Below are 9,721 nucleotides of genomic sequence, written 5' to 3'. Positions count from 1 at the left end.
GTATGTTGAAGTTTTAACCTCTAGGACACTAGAACATGATCTGATTTGGAAATAGGGTTATTGTGGATGTAATCAGTTAAGATGTGGGCATATAGAGGTAGGTGGACCCATAATCCAATATGTCTATTTTCCTGTGTACATAGAGGCACATGTGGAGGGAATGCCATGAGAACATGAAGGCAGTCATCTATTAGCCATCTATAAGCCAAGTAGGCAGGCCTGGAACAGATCCTGCCCTCATAGTCCTCAGAGGGAACCAACTCGTCAACATCTTTATTTTAGACTTCTAGCTTCCAAAACTGTGAAACAATAGATTTGTGTTGGTTAACCTACCCAGTTTGTGGTACTTTGTTATGACATCCTTAACAAACTAATACGCTTTCTCTGGAGCAGTAATCTTTATAATTCTGGAGGTTATATATCCTTTTGAAAATATTTAAAAAGAAAAAAAGTAACAATAGAGGTTCCTACCAGAAAAATCTCATGCCCATAACTTATGTACAATTTCAGGAGGTTCACAGTTGTTCTGAAGTTCATTTCTAGACCCCACCCCACCCCAGACCAGGCTGAGAACCTTTGCCCTAGAGTCAATGCCACGTCACCCATCCACTTTATTAGGTAGTACATCCTGAATATAATGGTCCTGAATGGAACATTTCCCACTAAAAGAACCATGCTTTAGTGTATGACCACATACACTAAATGGAAGAAATTATGACTGTTGTAAGGAGTTTGTCTCATGGAGCCGTGACTCACATCCCAGTACTCAACTGCCTTAGAAATACTATGGACCCTTCCACAGCCTCCAATAAAAACATGCAGCTACTTTTCCCTGTGTCTTTTTTTTTTTTTTTTTACCTTTTTAGTTAAATAATTGCTACGTGTAATTTGCAGGGCCAAGATTAGACATAGGTAGGGTTAACTTGCTACTGTTGTGCGTGCTCCGTGGGAAGACACTGAGCTCAAAATGACTACAGCTGTTCTTTTGTATCAGCAGGGAATTGGTACAGGACCCTTGTGGATACCAAAATCTGCAGATGCTCAAATCCCTTACAAAAAACGGCATAGCATTTTCATACAGCCTATGCAATTCTCCTGTGTAATTTCAATCATCCCTACCTTACTGATGTTACTTAATACAATGTATGTAATGCTATGTAAATAAACTTATACTGTATTTTAAAGTCCGTATTATTTTTTATTGTATTGTTATTTTTTATTTTAAAAAACATTTTCTGCCTGTGGTTGGTTGAACCCATGGATATAGAGGGCTGACTGTACTTCCATTTCTGTTTGCAACTAGAAATATAACTGGAGGAGGATATGTTTAAAAGTGGCAGCAAGGAGACTGAGGAAGGAGTTCCAGGACAGGAGGGCTCTCATAGAGAAAATGGGGGAAAGCTAACACTCACTTTGCTTCTTTCCCACCTTGCTTAGCACTGAGAGTGTTTCACATCCCGAGTCTCCCTTAGTGTTTTCTGTATGTACTAGGTTGAAAAGCATTATGAAGAGAATGATAAGAACACCTGACTACATCTTTGTTTCAGTGTTTATAGCTGTTTCTTGCTGTCAAGAGTTGGCTTTCTCCTTCCACCCAAATAAGCAATCTCTGTTATTGTGCTTGAGACTCTGGGACACAGTCTGTCTCCTGTTGTCATTTTCCAGCCCCAGGTAACACCTGCCCATGTCATGCACGGCTTCAATTTTGAAGAACACTTTCCATCTGTGTTAATGCAATTTTTCTCTGTCATTTGCTTTAAGGAAGAGATATCCTGTCTTGATATTGCCAATGCCACTCAAATATTGAGCCAGAAGAGTGACTCTATTGTTCAGATGTCATTATTATCATCAAATAGACATCAAATACAGTCTGGAAGATAATCTTGCCTATAAGCTGAATGAGATTTCAGAAAGCCCAGTTGCTTCTGACATTTGCTGCCACAGGATAGAGGGATCATCGTTTAGGATTTTTCCTCTCTTGTGGGTCTTTCCTCATACTAGCCTCTTGGTTTAGGATGCTCAGTTATTTGTGCCAATCAAAATTCTATTCACTTTTTACAACTTAATACACATGCCACCTTTAAAAAGCCCTTCTGGATCTCTCAGCTGAATGGAATTTTTACATTTTATAATTTCTCCTCAGTCATAGGCATTATACTTCTAGTCCATTTATTTGCCTCCACCCAATAGATTGTCAGCTTCTAAGGACACCTGGCCTTGTCTAGGACTGCACATATGGTGCTTGCATTAGATGTACTGGGTTTTTTTTTTAAATGAAGGGTTTTAGTATCTGAATACTTGGTTTTCTTAGATTAATCAGAATTTGGATTGACTTTTGAATTCGAGGTGGAAAGTACTTTGCTGGATGCAAAACTGAATAATGTAGGCAAAGGAACATCGTAGGAGAAGCCAGTCAATATAAATTACTGAGATCTTATACTGTGCAGTGAAAATGTAAGAGGTGAGTAAAAGATAGGATTATAGAGAATGATGGAGGAAGTCAGATGGAACCTCAGGGAACACTTAGAAAAAGTTAAGGGTTGTAAAATATTTAGATTTATATAGTAATTTTTTATTAAGAAATTTAAAGGAATTATGGCAATAAAGACACAGGTCAAACTGTAGCTTATATGTTTTATATGATCAGGGACAACACAATGCCTGACATCAAGTAGGATTCAGTTAGGCTGGGCGCGGTGGCTCACACCTTAAATCCCAGCACTTTGGGAGGCTGAGGCGGGTGGATCGCAAGGTCAGGAGTTTGAGACCAGCCTGACCGACATGATGAAACCTCGTCTCTAGTAAAAATATAAAAATTAGCTGGGCGTAGTGGCACACGCCTGTAATCCCAGCTATTCAGGAGGCTGAGGCAGGAGAATTGCCTGAACCTGGGAGGCAGAGGTTGCAGTGAGCCAAGATTGTGCCACTGCACTCCAGCCTGGGTGACGGAGTGAGACTTCATCTCAGAAAAAAGAAAAGAATTTGGTTAATATCTGTGAGATAAATTTTTAAACCTGTATATTTTGGGGAAAAAGGTTTTGTTAGAGAAGGATGACTAGGGTTGTAAGAAGGATGGCAGAGAAAACCAAGACTGGCATCTGCATTAACATTTTTTTTAGCCTTCCTCAACTTAAGGAAGATATACTGGGGGAGGGAAGGCCAGGGTGAGAGCTGATCAGAGGATAAATCTTCCCCAGTAAGGAGATGAGTATGATATTTGTTCAAATGCAAACTATTAGCAGCGGCTCTAATCAGTTCAACTATCAAGGCAGCAGATCCCTCAACAGAAACTTGAGGTTTAGATCTGCTGTACCTCAGCAAGCTTTTTAAATGAATCTTAAATAGAGATAACTTTTCAAGACGTGCCTCTCAGGCTGTCTTAAATCAAGACAACCACTCCTTCCTTTTGGTCTGTCATTTGAAAAAGAAATACTCTGAATATGCCATAGTGATTAACCCTGAAGTAATACTGACAGTATTCTTTTCTGGCTGTAATGTGAAGAAGGCCCAACAGTGACTACATGAAGTGGTACAAAGGAAAATGAAATGAAGGTGAAAGCAGAGAAGAGTAACAGCCCAGCTTGCAATCATTCATTCAGTACATGTTTATCAAAAATCTGCTATGAGCCAGTAAGTAGCCCTGAGGTGGGAAATGCATTGGCATGTTTGGAAATAAATAATAAGGAGGATTTGGCTTAGATCAATGAGAGATGGGAGGAGCAGACAACAGGAGGTAAGATCTGGAGGATGGCTAGGGTTAGACCAGGGGGCTGCAAGCAGTTTGACTTTAAGTGTGATATCTAGATCCTGGAAGGTTTTGAGTAAAGCAGTGGTATAATCTGATTTTGTTTGTAAAAGCTCTGGCTTCTCTGTAGAGAATGAGCCATAGAAGGGCAGAAACGGAAGCAGGGACACTGGAGAGAAGATTATTGCACCCTCTGAGTAATGGTTGATGATGGCTTACACAAGGCTGGTGGCAGGGGGTTGAATGACTGGATTTCGGAAATGTTTTTATACATAGTTGGCAAGGCTCGCTGACAGATTTATTGCATGAGAGTAGGAAAGTTATTCAAGAATAACTTCTGGGTTTTTGGACTTTGCAACTAAATCAAATAGAGACATTTGGAAGGAGCAGGATCTAGAGGGAGCTATTAAGACTGTGGCTTTGGGCAAATGGCTTGTAGACACCCAATGTAGATGACAAGTATGCTGTTGGATATATGTCCAGGGTGTCAGGGCTGGATATGTGCATTTGGTATTCATTGGCACAGGGATGATATTTGCATGAGGAGACTGGATGAGAGTGATAAAGAATGTATTGATAGAAAAGGAAATGGAACCCTAAACTGAGTGGAGCACCATGGCATATAGAGACTAGAAAGAGGAAAAGGAGACAGCAAAGAAGACTGAGAATGAGAGGCTTGTTAAGAAACAGAAAAATTAAGATAATAGTGTTAAAACCACGTCAATGGGGCAGCGAGTGTTTCAAATGCTGCCAGCAGGTTGAGTAAGACAAAGATTGAGAATTGATCACTGGGCTGAGCAAGGTGAAAGCACTAATAAATCGAAGTGTGTTGAGTAGAGAGCGGGAGGTGAGAAAGTTGAAATAACTCTTTCAACTAGTTTGAGCTATAAAAGCAAGCAAAGCAATGGGAAGTTGGTAAAAAAAAAAAAAAGAGCAAAATTCATCCGTTGCAACAGAAAGGAATGCAAAGTTTAAGAATACAGATGTAGCTAGAAGACAAATTGAAATTGAAAATATGAGACTGTTATCTTAAGATTGCAACAACAAAAAAAAGGGAAAACAATTTTAGTATTTTTTTTTTCCAAAACATGTATCACCATACTTGTTGCTTGACGGAAGGTCAAATTATGGATGAATGAAAACTACAATAGGACTTGTAAACTCTCACTTGGTGGAGATTTGTTTCTGTGTTTTATGCTTACTTACAAGTTGTTTAAACCAGTAATTTTTGTCTGTAGAAACACTTTCAAGTCAATTCTGTGCCGAAAAATAAACAATATAAGAACATTTAAAATGTTTTACATTGCTGTTTAGGCATCAACCTGAAACACAATTACACTTTGATTACTATCTCTTGTCTAGCACGTCTATGAGTATAAAAAATACAACAGTGGCAAATTAACAGGTGATTCTACTTACACTCTTCTGTGCTGTTATGTAGTCACATAAATAAACAAACAAAACCCAGCTTGCTCTCTTCAATGTCTTTAGATCGCAGTATTCAGAATTTCAATGCTGTATTTCCCTCTACCTTGCTTAGTAACTGTGGAACAGACAGTTAGCCATTCTACGACCATATAAATCTGTAAAATTGTTGACAAAAGACCAGTACTTTAAGAGCTTGGAATCCTCTTAATAAAGCAGTTTTAATGTTCATTTTGCTAATATTTTGCATTATAGTAAAATGCACATAAAATATAATGTTTTAAAAAGTTTTCTGTGTACAGCTCAGGGATATTAAGTATGTGCATATTGTTGTGCAATCATCACTGCCATCCATATCTAGAACTCTTTTTATAAAACTATGGAAAGCTTCATCAATTTGCATGTCATTTTTGTGTAGGAGCAGTGCTAATCTCTGCTTCATTCTAATTTTAGTATATGTGATGCCAAAGCAAGTACTTTTTTTTTTTTTTTTTTTTTTTTTGCGTAGGTGGCATTTGAACTAAGGGCCATAGTTTGTAGACCTTTGGTCTAAGTCAGTCTGCGCTGGCCACATTAGCCATTTTTCATCCTTAAGGCAGAGAAAGATCTCACTGTATGTGCTATTCTACCACTTAAACTATTCTTGTCCCTGATTTTCTACTTTATTGATTTCTTTTCCTTTTTTTTTTTAATCTCAGCAAAACTGAAACTACGTTCAAAGACAGAGTAACCATACATCCTGGTTACATTCTGCTTAGCTTGGATTTACAACTGTTGTCCCAGTGTAATTGCTGATGTGTCACCTGTCATTTTCAAATGTGACACCGTGGGGATGAGAAATTATTGGTCACTTTAGTCAAAGAGAAATTCTCTGACTATTCTATGGAATTAAGACACTGTAAGAGAATCTACTATTTCTTTTTTTTTGGAAAAAAGAGAAAAAAAGAAAAAGAAAGAAAGAGGGAAAGAAAGAAAGAAAGAAAAAAGAATGAAAGAGAGAAATAAAGAGGAAGAGAAAGAGGGAGAGAGAACGGGAGTCTTGCTTTGTTGCCCAGGCTAGAATATGGTCTAAAAATGGGTATTGAAAGCCTATTTTATGCCAATAATTGTGCTTAACAATGGTGACAGGAAGGAATACGGGAGGAAAATAACAAACAAGCAGCCAACCAATATTTCATTTAAACCTGTGAAATGCTATGCAATTACTGAGGAATGATTTACTTCCAATTATGTAGTACTTTTAGAGTAAGTGTGACGTGATACTGATAAGAATGTACGTTTTGTGGATTTGGGGTGGAGAGTTCTATAAATGTTTATTAAGTTTACTTGTTCCGGGTCTGAGTTCAAGTCCTGGATATCCTTGTTAATTTTCTGTCTCGTTGATCTGTCTAACATTGACAATGTGATGTTAAAGTCTCCCACTATTATTGTGTGGGAGTCTAAGTCTCTTTAAAGTCATTAAGAACTTGCCTTATGTATCTGGGTGTTCCTGTATTGGGTGCATATATATTTAGGATAGTTAGCTCTTCTTGTTGCATTGATCCTTTTACCATTATGTAATGTCCTTCTTTGCCTCTTTTGATCTTTGTTGCTTTAAAGTCTATTTTATCAGAGGTGAGGATTGCAACTCCTGCTTTTTATTTTTATTTTTTGCCCTCCATTTGGTTGATAAATCTTCCCCTATCCCTTTGTTTTGAGTCTTTGTGTAACCTTGCATGTCAGATGGGTCTGAATGCAGCATACGGATGGGTTTTAGCTTTCTATCCAATTTGCCTGTCTGTGTCTTTTGATGGAGGCATTTAGTTGATTTAAATTTAGGATTAATAATAATATATGTGAGTTTAATACAGCCATTCGATGCTAGCTGGCTGTTTTGCCCATTAGTTGATGTAGATTCTTTATTATGTTGATGCTCTTTACCTTTTGGTATATTTTTGGAAAGGCTGATACTGGTTGTTCCTTTCTATGTGTAGTGCTTCTTTCAGAAGCTCTTGTAAAGCAGGCTTGGTGGTGATGAAATCTCTGAGTACTTGCATGTTCACAAAATATTTTATTTTTCCTTCACTTATAAAGCTTAGTTTGGCTGGATATGAAATTCTGGGTTGAAAGTTCTTTTCTTTAAGGATGTTGAATATTGGCCCCCACACTCTTCTGGCTTGTAGGGTATCTGCTGAGAGATCTGCTGTGAGTCTGATGGGCTTCCCTTTGTGGGTAACCTGACTTTTCTCTCTGGCTGCCCTTAGCATTTTCTCCTTCATTTCAACCCTGGTGAATCTGATGATTATGTGCCTTGGGGTTGCTCTTCTTGAGGAATATCTTTGTGGTGTTCTCTGTGTTACCTGGAGTTGAATATTGTCCAGCCTTGCTAGGTTGGGAAAGTTTTTCTGTATAATATCCTGAAGAGCCAAAGCAAGTACTTTTAAATGCATACTTTAAAGAAAACATTTATTTACAAAGGAGGAAAAAGAAACTGTGACCTTGAAAGACAGTAATAATCTTTTGATTATTTTTATCAAAATCAGGCTTAGATCAATTCCATAAAGTTCTATACCAGGATACTGGGGCATGGAGAGTGACTATCACGTTCTTCCATAAAATGTCCTTTGATTCTACACTTAGAGGCAAAATATAGAGATGGATTGTCTGATCTAAAATGAATATTGCTATATTTTTCTAATTTTCTGGTTGAAGATGAAAAACTGAAAAATAATTCAAACTCAGATTGAGTCTTTCTACATGCCAGACATTGTTCTAAATAATTTATACACATTATTCACTGTAACAAGAACATAATGCGATAATTTTCTTATTTTCATTTTAAAAATAATAAAACTGGATTGATATGGTATAATTGATTACTCAAGGCCACATAATCAGTAAAGCGTAGGTGAAAGAAGCAGCTGTAGGTTGGCCTGACCCCACAGTCCTTGCTCTTAACCTCGTGTTCTGTTGTGTTCTATGTATCTCTGTTTTTAAAAAAGATAGCAGGCCATGCCTGCCCATATTTTTTAGATTTATGGCCTTAGTCACCCCAAATCATTCTGTTTTTATTAATATATTATTTTTTCTTTTGCAAACAAACATTTATATGGTAGACAATAATACTTCCCTGATCATGGTTTGAAGTTGTGTTCTCACAATTACTTCTAAGTGTTTTCTCTGTTGATTTTAAAGCTACTTCATTGAGTTACAGTTGACATACAAAAAGCTGTACATATTTAATGTACACCAACTTGATGAGTTTGAAGATAAGTATACACCTGTGAAAGCATCACCACAATCTATGCTGTTAACTTGTCCCTCAAATCCAAGTTTCCTCCTGCCCTCTTATTTATTATTACTATTATTTGTGATAAGAACACTTAACATAAGATCAATCCTCTCAGCAAATTCTAAAATACATAGTACAATATTGTTAACCATAGGCTATGCTGTGCAGTAAATCCCTAAGACTTACTTCTCATGTATAATTGAAACTTCGTATCCTTTGACCAATACCTTCTGTCCTTCTCACTGCCAGCTCCTGGCAACAGATTTGTGGGTTTTAGGGTATTGGGGAAGATTTTTATCAATGTCCTTTGGTGCACTCTCTCTATATTCATGCTTGTAATTTTCTGATTTCTGAAATTATGCCTTTGAAATTAAAATATTTCTTGAAATAAAACTGCTGTGCCAGAAGACATCCTATAGAACCCAGTTCAGCTCTTACAAACATTCCCGCATCTACGTCCTGATTCTAACACCTGTTATGCACTAACAGATATATCTATTTCCAGAATTTGTTCAAATGGAACTTTACTACCATATGCTGTGTTATTCGGGAAGTCTTAAATATTTGTAAGCTGTTGGTGAGTTTTTTGCTTATTTAGACTTTGTTTTGTGGGCTTTCCTTGCACAGTATGCACCCCCCCACCCCCCCCCACACCCCACTGTTACTAGGTGCTCTCTGCTGTTGTTAGGTGGAAGCAGTGTGGTTGGGAAGACGCCTGACTGAGGTTTCACTTTGGCTGTCTCGCTTGTTGTATGTAATGTGTTATTATGGTCAACTTTTTCCAGTCTCCGAGCTTATAGGCAGTAGGAATTTCAGACTTACAATCAAGTAGATATTTTTATAGCTGCGTAGAAATATATTTCATGTTTGTTAGGAGAAGTGGCAGAGAGGATTGGGAAATAGCTTTTATTTTATCCCATTCAAATATCACTGGTGATAAAGAAAATGATCTGAGGTCCATGTTTCTCTCATCTCTCTTCCTTCCCTTTTCTTCCCTGAGCCTCTACTCCAAGCAGGCCTGACCAACCACCGCCCCATGGATATAGTTGGATCATAAGAGCAGGGGGCCAGGCACCGGGCACAAATTTTTTTTAAATGTATTTTTTTTAAATGTAGTATATTTCGAAAAATAAAGTACTATTTAACCTTTAAAAAGAGGGAAATTCTGCAAGAAGCAATGACATGAATGAACCTTAAGGATAGCATGCCGAATGGAATTAGCCAGTCACAGAAAGACACATACTGCATGATTCCTCTTATATGAGTTATCATAAATAGGC

At 37.6% G+C, this 9,721-nt stretch overlaps 1 non-coding gene across 1 annotated transcript; it reads right to left on the bottom strand.

Annotated features, from left to right (window-relative positions):
• Positions 1-5,543: 5,543 nt before the first annotated feature.
• LOC119468120 lies at positions 5,544-5,647 on the bottom strand. The gene has a single exon (XR_005196744.1). It is a non-coding gene; the product is annotated as a U6 spliceosomal RNA (small nuclear RNA).
• Positions 5,648-9,721: the final 4,074 nt, after the last annotated feature.

The sequence above is a fragment of the Cebus imitator genome, unplaced genomic scaffold, assembly GCF_001604975.1.
Source record: "Cebus imitator isolate Cc_AM_T3 unplaced genomic scaffold, Cebus_imitator-1.0 Scaffold381, whole genome shotgun sequence".
Classification (NCBI taxonomy): domain Eukaryota; kingdom Metazoa; phylum Chordata; class Mammalia; order Primates; family Cebidae; genus Cebus; species Cebus imitator.
This window is presented reverse-complemented; position numbering and strand designations above follow the sequence as displayed.